Below are 14,472 nucleotides of genomic sequence, written 5' to 3' on the forward strand. Positions count from 1 at the left end.
TTCACACCATGCCTAGAGTAACTTAATAAATAGCTTTAGACTGCTTTGAGGTTCACAGACAAAAGACATAATAAATTCTAAGTATTACTTTCTTTCCTTTAAAGTGCCGTTTACCTTAATAAAATCCAAACTACCAAGGTATGAAAGGGTCATAGTGCCAATTCCTGAAAAATAGCATGCCATAGTTTGGAGTTAGAGTTATTGCTAAGCAGTCGAGTGTTTCCTTTAAAGGAGTCAGCAGGTTCTTTTAATCACACAAGGCCTGGGAAACAAGTATGTGTCCTGGAGAAAAATTTATCATTCACCATCATAACTATTATTGTCCATGATAAACATTAACTGAACATTTACTCTATGCTAAGCGTTATGCAAGGAGCCGAGGCTTCAAGAAAGTATATAACATAATTATTCACTTCAAAAAAAATAAAATCTGTGTCGTGAGTCAGGATCTATGCAATAAAAGATAGCCCGGGCAAATGCTTGCTGCAGACCACTGCTAAAGAATTCAGAGCCTGAGGTGGTCAATAAAAGGAATAAGTGGCAAGAGGGACCAGTACTGGGCTTTGATGAACAAAAATAAGCAGAAAAAAAGGTAGAGGGCATTTTAAACCCATAGACCATTGGTTCTCAAATCTCCCTAGGAACGTGTTTAAAATGTATATTCCTGAATGGTGCCCCAGAGATTAAATCAATACTTTGGGATAGGGCCTAAGTACCTACTTATTTGAAAAATATCTATTGATTGTGACATAAAGGGCCATAATCTTGCTACTCAAAATGTTATAGGACCATGTATTGATGTCCCCTGGGAGCTTATTAAGAAAAATAAAATTCAGGCCTCATCTCAGTTCTACTGAATCAGAATCTGCATTTTAACAAGGCCCAATGATGATTTATATGCATATGAATTTGATAAACACTGGTTTTTATAAAACTGTTCTTGTTCAATTTAATTCAGTTCTAAGAAATACTACTAAATAACAGAACTTTCAAAAGATGGAATTATATAGTGCAAGTATGAAAAATAGGAGAAATACAAGTTTTATTTCAATAGCAGAGTCGACCAGCCTTCATTTTAATCAATAAGATCATGACAGACACAAACTGGTTACCAGAAACCTTGCCTAGTGTCTTCAGCTTATGGCTTATGAATTGAAGGGTAACCAAGGAGACCCAGAATTCATCAAATCTAAGAACAGTGTTTAAGTGTGTCCAGAAGAGGGAGTATAATAGTTTTACTAGTCAAGGAAAGCTCAGGAGCTTTAATTTCTGTTGGAAATTGCTCAGGGTGTCCTGTATTTTTGTTAAATCTGGCACCCTAACTGTGGTTATGATAGAGAATATCTCTCTTGGTCCTAATATTTTAGGATCTCTCTCTCTCTCTCTCTATATATATATACATATATATATATGTATATATATATATAACTTATCCTCAAATGATTCAGAAAAATGCTGTGTATATATACATATACATAAATGTGTATTATATAAATATACATACATATAATACATAAATAGCAAATAATAAAACAAATGGGAAATTTTAACAATAGGTGAATTCGGGTAAAGGATATATGGATATTCTTTGTATTATTTTAATTTTTGCAGCTTGGTTTGAAATTATTTCCAAATAAAAACATTTAAAAGGAAGACCTCAAGTGTATAAGAAATATCCACTTCTTTATTGTTTTAAAAAATCTAATTAAGAGACTCAAAGCTTTCATTCTGTCAGGGTACCAAGAAATTAAATTTTCTTCAATATCAGGGCTCCCCTCTCCACCCAGGCTTTATATGGTAGTGAGGAAACAGAAAAAGGCGACAGCTCTAGTTCCTCAAGGTTTCTGCTAACATCTATATTTTCTAGGGTCATAGTGGTCTCAGAAGTCTGATACCTTTCTCCTCGCTTACAATTCATAAGCTATGGCCAGGAAACTTGGTTGGGGCTATAAACCCCAAAGCCTTACCTAGGTTTATGACATGGTCATCCACTCTAAAATCTTGCCAATTCCTTAAAGTGCTGCCACCAAGCAGAGCTCAGGGCCTCTCTCTCACATCACCCTCCTATTTTAAGACTTTAAATTTTGAGGAAATCTATCATTCTGCTGTGTGATTGCTCTAAAAAGAGACGTATTTTATCTTCTTGTTGCTCACCAAGATGCTTGTCATAAACTCTAGTGAACTCTGTATTAAGAAAAAAAAAAAGAAAAAGAAAAGTCTACGGCCATGCCACCCTGAACAAGCCCAATCCCGTCTGATCTCTGAAGCTAAGCAGGGTTGGGCCTGGTTAGTACTTGGATGGGAGACCACCTAGAAAGGCCAGGTGCTATAGGCATAAAAAATAAAAATAAAAAACTAAGGAATTGTAAACTGACAAGGTCCTTGCAATCTGTGAGGTCAACCAAGGATTGCCTCACCTAAAAAGGAAGGAAGGAAGTATGGGATTACTGTCTTGCAAGCAACTTTCTACTTTTAGCTCTCTTACATGCTATTGTAGCATGAATCAGTATTTCATTTCTTTTTGTTGTTGAATAATATTCCAATGTATGGGTATACTACAGTTTGTTAATCTATTTGTTGATGAACATTGGGTTGTTTCTGCCTTTTAGCTATTATGAATAATGATGCTATAAACATTCATGTACAGTTTTTGTGTGAATTTATGTTTTTATTTCTCTTAGGTATATATTTAAGAGAGAATTTGCTGGATTGTGCGGTTATTCTATGTTTAATCATTTGAGGAACTGCCAGACTGTTTTCCAAAGTGGCTGCACCATGTACATTCCCACCAGCAGTGTATGAGGGTTCCAAATTCTCCAGATTCTCCAGCACTTATTACTCTTTCATTTTTTGATTCTAGCCATTTTAGTGAGTGTGAAGTGGTATCTCATCATGGTTTTGATTTACACTTACCTGATGACTAGTGATGTTAAATATCTTTTCATTTGCTTATTGGCCATTTGTATAAATGGATAGACATTTGTATATTGTCTATCCATGTCCTATGCCCATTTTTAAAATCGTGTTTTTTAATTATTGAGTTGTAAGATTTCTTTTTAATTCTGGACATAAGGCCCTGATACAAATCAGATATATGATTTGCAAATATTTTCCCTCATTCTATGGATTGTCTTTTCACATTCTTAATGATGTTGTTTGAAATACAAAAGTAAAGCTTTAAATTTTGATAAAGTCCAGTTTACCTGTGTTTTCCTTTTGTTACTTGTGCTTTTGGTTTTATATCTAAGAAACTATTGAAGGTTGTGGCGATTTACTCTTTGTTTTCTTCTAAGAGTTTTATAGTTCTAACTCTTCCATTTAGGGCCTTGATCCTTTTCAAGTTAATTTTATGATATGAGGAAGGGATCTAACCTTATTTATCTGCATGTGACTATCCAGTTGTCCCAGCACCATTTGTTAAAAAGACTATCTTTTCTCTATTGTGGTCTTGGTATTCTTGTTGAAATTAGTTGACTATAGACACATGGGTTTATTTCTGGACTCTCAATTCTATTCCATTGATCTATATGTCTATCCTTGTACTAGTACCACAGTGCCTAGATTATTATTACTTTATAATAAATTTTGGAAACAGGAAGTATGACTCCTCCTTTATTCTTCTTCAAGACTGTTTTCACTATTCTAAGTCTCTTATAATTCCATATACTTTTACAGGCAGCTCATCAGTTTATACAAAGAAGCCAGCTGGAATTCTGAGCTTGATTGCACTGAATCTATAGATTAGATTGCGGAGTATCATCATTTTAACAATGTAAGTCTTCTAATCCTTGAACATGGAATACTTTTCTAACTATAGATCTCCTTTAATATCTTCCAACAGTGTTTTGTGGTTTACAGAGTATGTTTTACACTTCTTTTGTTAAATTTATTCTTAAGTATTTTTATGCTATTATAAATTGAATTATTAATTTCACTTTTAAATAATTCAGTGCATGCATATAGACATACCATTGGTTTTTGTAGTTTTCTTGTGATGCATTTTTCTGGTTTTGGTATCAAAATAATACTGGCCTCATAAAATGAGTTGAGAAGTGCTTCATCCCCTTCTAATTTTTGGAAGAGTTTGTGAAGAATTGGCATTAGTTCTTTGTTAAATTTTTAATAGAATTCATTAGTAAAGCCATGTGAATCTGGGCTTTGTGAGTAGTTTTTTGATTATTAATTCAATTTCTTTACTTGTTATAGGTCTATTCATTTGCCTATTTCTTCTTGAGTCAATTTTAGTAGTTTGTGTCTTTGTAAGAATTTGTCCATTTCATCAAGGTTATCTAATTTGTTAGCATACAGTTGTTTACAGTATTCCTTTATAATACTTTTTCTTTCTATAAAGTTGGTGGTAATGTTCCCTCTTTCATTTTCTGATTCTAGTAATTTGAGGGGTTTTTTTTCCTTTTCTTTTTTGGTCAGTCTAGCTAAAAGTTTGTCAATTCGGTTGCTCTTTTCAAAGAATGAACTTTTTGTTTCATTAATTTTCTCTATTGCTTTTCTTTATTTCATTCATTTCTACTCTAATTTTTATTATTTCTCTTTTATCAGTTTTCTAATTCCCTTTTCATCAGAATCTAATTACTAAACTGGGCTTTGGGTTTTGTGTGTGTGCATGTACTCCAATAAAACTTTATTTACAAAAGCAGGAGACAGGCCACAGTTTGCCCATTACTGATCCAGAGTAATTGTTCCCAATCTTGGATGCACATTTTAAGGAAATGACCCCTGGGCTTCACCCTCTGAGATTCTAATTTATCTGATCTGGATTGGAGCATCATAATAAGTGTTTTTTTGCTTATTCTTTTTTTAAAGCTCTCCTAGGTGTTTCCAGTGTATAGCCAAGACTGAGAGCTACCTCTTCAGAGCAAGGATCTGAGCTTTGGGGAGTTTTTGGGTTTTTTTGGTTTAAAACAACAGAAATTTATTATCTCAGAGTTTGGAGGCCAAAAGTCCAAGTTGAAGTGTCAGTAGGGCTATTTTGAAGGCTGAAGGGGAGATTCCTTTCTTGCCACTTTCAGCTTCTGGTGGCTCTAAGTGTTCTATAGCTTGTGGCTGCGTAACTCCAATCTCTGGTTCTGTGTCCACATGGCCTTCTCCTCTTCCAGCTCAGGAAAAGCAAAATGGGAGAGATGTATAGGCCAAAATATGTGGGGATGGGATGGCATGGAGCTTACATGCCCTCTCAGGGTGTGTCACCCTTCTAGTTCCTGGACGTGTTCACCAACCTAGAAGCTCTACCTTTGAAGGTTTAATTTCAGTTATTGTACCTTTTTCTTCTAGAATTATTTTAGATCTTTTGTCAATTTTCTATAGCACTTTTCATGGCTCCCTATTCTCTATACAGATCTTTAAACATCTCTTTTGTTCTTTATAGTCAGCATAGTTGTTCAATATCTGAAATTTTTGTGGACCTGTTTCTGTTGTCTGTTGTTTTGCTAGTTCTTTCTTTGTGAGCCTTGTGTTTGTGTGTGCACTGGATGTTATATTTGACAAATTATTTGTGGGAATAAATGTAGATTTGTAATAAACATAGTTTCTTTAGAGAGGACTTGCATTTGCTTCTGCCAAGTGCCTGGGAGTTCAACTACTTTAAGGCGTGAAATGCTCTTTTGATCCTATTTAGGCCGTAATTCCATGTAAAATATTTCTCTTCTAGTTTATCCTCACTCTGTGTGTGAGGTCCCAACATATTACAAGAAGTTTCTTCCATTAGACTCTCAATTTTTTGCAGGCCTTTGGCTTTGTTTTCTGTCTTTCTAGCACACAGGGGGTTTAAAATTAAGGTTCAGAATTTTCAGGATTGGCAAATGCTTTCAGGTCAAAAGCCACATTTTCCCTAGTCACCTCTCTAGCATGACGTTTTCCTTTCATTTTGGTTTGGTAATTTCTTACAGGCTTCTCAACTTTCCTCTGTGATTTAAAAGAAAGTTAAAAAAATTATCGAATTTCTTGTTTAGTTGGAGCAGGAAAGTTAATACACATAACCTAGTTTGTCAATTTGGGAAACATTGTATTATTTTGATAATCATCTTATTTCAGTAAAATATTACATTAAGTTGATCTACCATGCTATTTATTTTAAATGATTCTCATTTTGTAGGCCTCTTAGCTTGTCTCCATTTTTTTCTTTAATACCTAACAATAACAACGAACATTTTTGTACATAAAGCTGTTTTTCTACATTATTCCATGCATTTAACTTCTTGAGAGTACAATTACTGGTCAATATACTAGAAATGCTTAGGACATTTGATTTCCAAAGGCTTGAACTAATTTCTTATGAATAAAATGCATGGTCATAATCATTTAGGCATCATTGTAATATTAATGTATTTCAAAACCAAGTCCAATAAACTAGTCCTTGGTCACCTGAGTAAATAGTTCTCAGGCAAAAGATCTACCTTTATCAGTTTTCTTAAAAAATATTAACCCTTTTACATAAATACTTAAGTTCAACTTAATGCAGCCAATACTTGCGTGCCTATAGTGTACAGGCACCCTTCTAGGTGGTATATAGCTTCAGTGGTAAATGATATAGATCCCGGTCCATGCTCTTATGAAACCTAAGGTGGGGAGCTACAATATTGGGATTTATAAGAAATATATATTTGGTCATTCAGATGACCTAAATATTTCTCATGATATATAAGTAGTCTTCCACAGTTCCTGGAAGGGAGCTTCTAAAACCCTTGGAATTTCCTAAGTAATGAATGCCACAAAGGTGTCCTTTGTTATGTTAATGAGATAACTTTTGGACTGCACCTAAGTATGGGGCTGGTTGCCCTGGGAATCAACTGGTGATCAGGAGGTTGGAACTGCCTGACCTTTGAGGAACTGAGAGAGGCTAGAGGTTATTATCAATCGCCCATGGTCAACGAGTTAATCAATCTTACCTATGTAATGAACCCTCTATAAAAACTCAAAAGGACTGCTTAGAGAGCCTCCAGGTTGGTAAACACATGGAGATTCCAGAAGAATGGTGTACCTGTAGAGAGCATGGAAGCTCCTTGCCTCTTCCCAAATACCTTGCCCTGTGCATCTCTTCCATCTGGCTGCTCTTGAGTTATATATATCCTTTTACAATAAACCTGTGAGCTAGTAAATAACATTTCTCTGAATTCTATCAGCTGTTCTGGTATAATAATCAAACCCAGGGATGGGGTTTTGGAAACCTCTGATTTGTAGCCCAAATCAGAAGCCCAGACAGCAATCTGGACTTGTGACTGGCATCTGAAAGGGAGGGTGCTGTCTTGTAGAACTGAACCCTTAATCTGTGGAATCTGATGCTATCTCCAGGTTGATAGTGTCAGGATTGAGCTGAATTCTTGGACACCCTGTTTGTGTCTGAGAATTGCTTGGTGTTGTGTAGGGGGAAGGCGCCTAACTACACACACACACACACACACACACACACACACACACACACACACACAGTGGGGGGGGGGGAGAGAGAGAGAGAGTGTGTGTGTGTGTGTCCAGGAACCTAACCTAATTTAGGGGCAGAAACAATACATCATTGAAATACACTGTGTTGAGTGCTTTGATGATAGTAGTGCAGAATACAATGGGAGTACAGAAGAGAGGCACTTAACCCAGACTGGGAAAACCTAGAAGGTATCCTAGGGGGAAAAAATAGCTATGCATAGGAAGTCTTGATGTCAGATAGCCTAAATTCCCCAACTTTGTTTTTGTTTTTTAGGATTCTTTGAGGTTTTTAGGTCTTTTGCATTTCCATATAAGTTTTAGAATAAGGTTATTACTTTCCAAAAAAAATAAATAGATAAAAGCCTGCTGAAATTATGATTGGAATTGTGCTAATTTTCTACATCAATTTTGGGATAATTGACATTTTAACAATATTGAGTTTTCCAATCTATAAAAATGGTATATCTCTTTATTTTTAGAAAGTTTCTTTAATTGCTCTCAGCAATATTATGTAGTTTTCAGTGTAAAGGTCTTATAAGTCCTGAACATATTCCTAAATATTTTATTTTTTATGCAAATGTAAATTTTGTAGAATAGCTAGAAATTGAAGAATAAATAGGAGATAGACAGGAAAAGGGGACATGGTATTGCAGGCAAAGGAAGCAAAATAAGAGGATTTTGGATGCTGAGAGCTCAAAATGTCAAATATCTGCTACAACCCTCTTTTATTATGCAGACATGGAAGAAATATTGCCGAGGTGAAAAACAAGAGCAGCAAAGAAGACATATTCTTCTTTTGGAGAATAAATTTGGAGAACTTATAATACTTGACTTCCAGAGTTTACCACAAAGTAACAGCAACCAAAGGAGTGTGTGGGACCAGCATTAGGGTAGACAGATGTATCAGTGGAACATACTAAAAAGCCCAGAAATAGACTCAGAGTTATTTGATTTTCAACAAAAGCACCAAAACAAGCCATTGAGAAAAAGAAAGTTTCTTCAACATATGATGCTAAAACAACTGAATATCTGGGGAAAAAAATAAACCCTCAACACCTACCTCACATAAAATGTAAAAATTAATTTTAGGTGGATAATAGACCTAAACAAAAAGCCAAAGCTATAAAGCTTATAAAAGAAAACAAAGTAGAATATCTTTGCAACTTGGAAATAGAAAAAGATTTCTTAGGATATAAAAAGCATAAATCACAAAAAGATAAAATTGATAAGTTGTTATCAAAATTAAAATGCGCACGATAATGTGAATATATTTAATGCCACAGAAGTATACACATAAAATGGTTAAAATATAAATTTAATGTTATTTATATTTTACCACAATTTTAAAAAATTGAGTTTAATGGCTTATGTACCTGAGAAAGTCAGGAGTGGCACTAGCGTCAGGCATCCCGGGATCCTGAAATGAGGACTCTGTGTCCATCTTTCAGCTCCACTCTCTGTTTCAACCCCCCACCCACCCCCAGTGTATCGTACTTAATGTTTCAGAATAAGACAGTTAGGCTACTCACAACTTCTGGCAAAAATCATCCCAGCTAGTAAACCAAAAAGAAAAGAGGATTTATTTCTGTTTCGGTAAATATAAATTTCAGGGAGTGATTGGCCCAGCTTGGGTCCTGTGCTACCACCCCTGTGGCCATGGGGGAATTGTAATGTGATTGATCACTCCAGAGGAATCACATGAATAGTGAAGGAGAAACAGCTCCTGAAAAAAAGGGAAGAGTTCTGTTACCGGAAAGAGGGGAAAGAGGACTTTAAACGACAAAAAATTAAAACCAAAACCTAAATGCCTTCACGATTGATTCAGTTCTCTGACTTTAAACAAGTTCTTTACCATTTATCAGTCACTTTTCTCAGTTCTTTCTGATATCTTAATTTACATTAATTTACTCAGCAACTTTTATTTATACCTACTCTTAGGCCATGCACTCTTGTAGGCATTGGGGAGAGACTGGTGAACAAGTCAAAGTTCCCGTACTTATGTAGCATGAATGATGACTTTCCCTTTTATAAACAAGTATTTGCCAACTTCATATTGTGGCATATCCAGACACCACCAGTAAGAAAACATTTTTTCTGTTGAAAGAAAAATGTTAAATAAGTATGCTATATTTGAAAATAAAGTCCAAAATAACCTTTCACATTTAGTGATGTAGTAGTATTCTTTACCTAGAGCCACTTAATATTTATGTCATTCTAAACTTCAAAAATCTTGAAGTATCTTATATTTATTTCAGTTCTAAACCTTGATTTCCCCCGTTTATGTTCATTTTCATTTTCTGCATACTCGATAGCTCATTTTGAAATAATATATTATGTTGCTTTCTAGTTTATAAAAAAATCTTTGTGCTTGTAGATGCTAGATAACTATAAAATGTATGGTACCATGTTTCCCTATAATTTTTTTTTTTTGGTGTTTTATTCAGTGAAAGAACTAGTAGCTTATAGTCAGTTTTCTATCTCTGTGTTTCATTTCCTGATGAAATCCAAGATCTACCTTCTATTATCATGTACAAGATAGTATAGTATATTGTAGACAAAGGGAAATTGAATCTGTTGGAGTCAGCTCTGGGCTCTGGGAGAGAAAGCTATGACTTTATGATGATGTGATGTCCTCAGTCTTGTATAATCTGGAAGTTTCTAAAATTAGAAGAAAATGACACATTCTGAACTCAGTGCAACAGAGAAAAAATACACAGATCCAGGAAGCTCAGAGAACACCAAGCAGGATAAATGCCATAAGAAAAAAAGAAGTCCATACTTAAGCATATCATATTCAAATTGCTGAAAATATAAGATACAGAAAAATTCCCGAAAGAACCCAGAGTTAAAAAAAACAGCTACCTATATAGGAATGAAAAGAATTATATCCAATATCTCCTCAAAAACCATGCAGGCAGGAAGAGAGTGGAGTAAAATATTTAAAGTGCTGGAGGGGAAAAAAATCCAACTTAGAATTCTGTTCTTTGCAAACCGATCCTTCAGAAGTGAGGAATTATTTTCTCAGACGAACAAAAATTAAAGAAATTGTTGCCACTATATGTGCCTTGCAGGAAATGTGAAAATAAGTTATTTAGAGAGGGGAAAAAATGATATGGGTCAGAAATTTGGATCTACATAAAGAAAGGAAGAGCATTGGAGAAGAGATAGGTGAAAGTAAAATAAAAACTTTTCATTTTCTTAAATGATCTAACAGATAACAGTCTGTTCAAAACAATAGCAACAATATATTTGATTACATATGTTTATGTATATATAAATATATAAATGAAATGAATAAAAGCAATGATAAAATGGAAGAGAGGGAGAAATTAAGATTATTTTGTTATAAGTTATTCAAACTACCTGTGAGGCAGTATAGGATTATTTGAAAGTGGACTTGGATTAGTTGTAAATGTATACTGCAAACTCTAGGACAACCACTAGAAAGAGTAAAAAAAAAAAAAAAAAAAAATGTATACCTGATGCTAAGAAACACAATTAAAAAACAGACCAAAGACTTTAACAGATACCTCACCAAGGAAGATATACAGATGGCAAATAAGCATATGAAAAGATCTTCTACATCATATGTCATCAAGAAAATGCAAATTAAAACAACGATGAGATACCACTACACACTGATTAGAATGGCCAAAATCCAGAACACTGACAACACCAAATGCTACAACAAGGTATGGAGCAACAGGAACTCTCTTTCATTGCTGGTAGGAAGGCAAAAACGGTACAGCCACTTTGGAAGACAGTTTGGCATTTCTTACAAAACTAAACATACTCTTACCATCGAATCCAGCAATTGTGCTCCTTGGTATTTACCCAAAGGAGGTGAAAACTAATGCCCACACAAAAACTTGCACATAGATATTTATGGAAACTTTATTTATAATTGCCAAACCTTGGAAGCAACCGAGATGTCCTTCAGTAAGTGAATGGATAAATATACTGTGGTACATCCCAACAATGGAATATTATTCAGTGCTGAAAAGAAATGAGCCATCAAGTCATGAAAAGATATGGAGGAACCTTAAGTGCATATTACTAAGTGAAAGAAACCAATCTGAAAAGGCTACATACTGTATGATTCCAACTATATGACATTCTGGAAAAAGCAATATATGGAGAAAGTAAAATGATCATTGTTTACGAGGACTTAGTGGGCAGGGAGGAATGGATAGACAGAGCACAGAGGAATTATAGGGCTGTGAAACTATTCTGTATGATACTATAATGATAGAAACATATCATTATACATTTGTCCAACTACTAGAATATACAATACCAAGAGTGAGACATAATGTAAACTACGGACTTTGGATGATTAAGATGTGTCAATATAAGTTCATCATTTGTAACAGATTTCTACTCTGATGGGGGGTATTAACAGTGGGAAAAGTTATTTATGTGTGGGAGCAGGAGGTATTTGGGAAATCTCTGTATCTTCTGTTTAATTTTGCTGTGAACATAAAATTGTTCTAAAAAAATGTAAAGTCTATTAAAAAAAGATGACTATGGCACCTTAGCATTGTAGGCAAGGTGAAGGATGAAGGGCAAAAGGTATACGTCAACCAAGTCTCCACACCTCTCTTTTTTTTTTTTAATTAGGAAAAGCAATTGATTTACCATGAGCCCCTCCCAGCAGACTTTCCCTTATATCTCATTGGCCAGAAATATGTCTTATGGCCACTTCTGGGAAATCAAATTTTAATGGTAAGGAATTACCTTACCATAATTCCTGTGGCTTCAATTATGAATTAACTGATAATGTTTCTAAACCACTGACACCAGCCTTTGTCTCTCTTCTGACCTCCCAACCTTATTGAGTATTTCCACATGGGTATCTCATGGACAAGTATTAAGTATTTTGATTCCATTATTTTAATACTATTTTAACACCATTGTTTCAACCATGAGATTATTTTTAGTGTAAATAATCTCATCAGAATTAGGTTAATATCAATGAATTTTCATTAAGAAAATAATTGTGGAGTAAATTTTATCAGATTGATTTAATGTCATGATAAACTTTATATTTTAAACTATTCCTTTCCAATTTTCTCTTGTTATTCAAAATTATTTTTGAATACATTCTTCTCTCTTTACATTTTCAACAAAGATTTGATTCATTTATCAGTTTTTGTCCATATCAAATGTTTCCATACCTTTTTCTTTTTTTGTGTGGTCATTATTTCCACAAAATCTAATGTTTTCTGGTGTAGGTATTTTTGATGTAATTTTTTGAGAAACAAATTACAAGGAAAAATAGGGAGAGAGAAAACTATAGATTAAGAGATTTAAGAAACATATGAATCAAATGGAATCTGTGCACTTTGTTTGATACTGATTTGAACAAATTGACCACCAAATGAAATTATGAAATGTCCTAGGAGATTTGAATATTGACAGGACATTTAATGATAATAATGAGTTATTAATTTTTAGGTATGTTAATGCTATTGTGATATTTTGAGTCCTTATCTCTTACAGATATTTGCTAATGTTAGAGGTGTTTCGTAATGAAATAATGGGGTCTTGGATTTGCTTCAAAATATTCTGAAGGTAGGGAATGTGAGTGGGGATATAGAGGAATTAAAATTGACCTTGAGTTGATAATCGTTGAAGCTAATTGATAGTACAAGGGACTTCATTATACTAGTTTCTATACTTTTGAATATCTTGAACTTTTCCACAATGAAAAATGAGACAAATCCTGTGAAGAAGATTTGATTCTCTGAAAAAAACAAATTTTACTGTGTTGAGTTTTAGCCATTGTCAGTTTTATTCTGGTGTTATTTCTATTAGTAACGTTTATTACAAATTGGATAGAAAATTGATGGTGTGTGTTCATTTCTTAGCTATCCATGAGAAACTTGTGATAAATATTGTTAGGATGTTTTGGCTGCAAGTAACAATAAACCTTAACTCAGTAGTTTACAACCATGGAGAATGTAGTATTTCCCATAACTAGAAATTCTGCATTGCATGCACAGCAGGGTTGATTCATTCTGTGGCTCAGAATTCAGCCATCTTCAGTGTGTGACCCTTGTCCTCATTGTTGTAAGGGACTAATTCATTTCCAGCCATCACATCTGGACCCAGTAATGTCAAAGGGCAGTAAAGGACAGTGCATCTCTTTTTATTAGCCTGAGAAGCCTTTTCCAGAGGTCCTTGGCAGCTTTCTACTCACAGTCTAATTGCCCAAATAAGATACATGCCTAATCAATCTCTGGTAAGGAGAATGAGACCACATGAGTGGCTTAGATTGCTCATAATTCTCTCATGCAGTGGGCTGGAGCTAGAGAGCTTTGGGCAGGAATATAGAATTTACCCAAAAGCGGAGCTCTGCTGGCACAAGGAAAGGAAAAGAAGCTCCAACGATATCTACTAAGGACAGGAAGAAACAGAAAAAATAAAAGAGGAGAGAGAAAAGAAGGGAGAGAGAGAAGAGAGAGAGGAGAGAAGAAAGAGATAAAAGAGGAGACTGAAAAAGAACAAGAGACAGAGAGGTCACACCCTCCTAAGCTCTTGAATGCACTGTGGCATCAAAATTTACTGGGGAGGGCATCAAAACATCATACATCTCCCATAGGAACCTCAAGAGACAGACAAATTAATGCTGAGATTAGTAGGTTCTCAATTCTTATTTTTGAGTGCATGAGCTTTTACATTAGAGGAAATAATAATTGTCCTTTTGTACTTCAAATATTTGGTATAAAGTCTGTCCCAAGAGCAGATTGTTCTCCCTGTGATATACGCTCATGGAATACTTGGAGAAATTGTTTCTATGTTTGATCTCAGTCAATGCAAAGTAAGCAATGATGAAGCTCTGTGGACTACCTGCTTTTACTTAAAGCATTCTTTACTGTCAAGGAAGGGGACATTTCTGAAGTGAATGAAATTTCATTATATTCTTTTGTGAGTCACATTTTTTTTTCAGTTTAGTTAACCTGTTTTTATTTATTTTTATTTTTTTTATTATGGTGACATTGGTTTACGAAATCTAGTAACATTCAGGTGTACAAT

The 14,472-nt window shown here is 34.5% G+C and overlaps 1 long non-coding RNA gene and 1 pseudogene across 1 annotated transcript in view; both read left to right on the forward strand.

Moving 5' to 3' along the window:
• LOC112474565 overlaps positions 1-14,472 on the forward strand; it is a 55,242-nt gene that overhangs the window by 1,062 nt on the left and 39,708 nt on the right. The window contains exon 2 of the long non-coding RNA XR_003044402.1: positions 3,676-3,772. This is a non-coding gene — a long non-coding RNA (uncharacterized LOC112474565). The remainder of the gene's footprint in view (positions 1-3,675; positions 3,773-14,472) is intronic.
• On the forward strand, positions 2,217-2,335 carry LOC112474745 (annotated as a pseudogene).

The sequence above is a fragment of the Pteropus alecto genome, unplaced genomic scaffold, assembly GCF_000325575.1.
Source record: "Pteropus alecto unplaced genomic scaffold, ASM32557v1 scaffold7, whole genome shotgun sequence".
NCBI classification, from domain to species: Eukaryota; Metazoa; Chordata; class Mammalia; order Chiroptera; family Pteropodidae; genus Pteropus; species Pteropus alecto.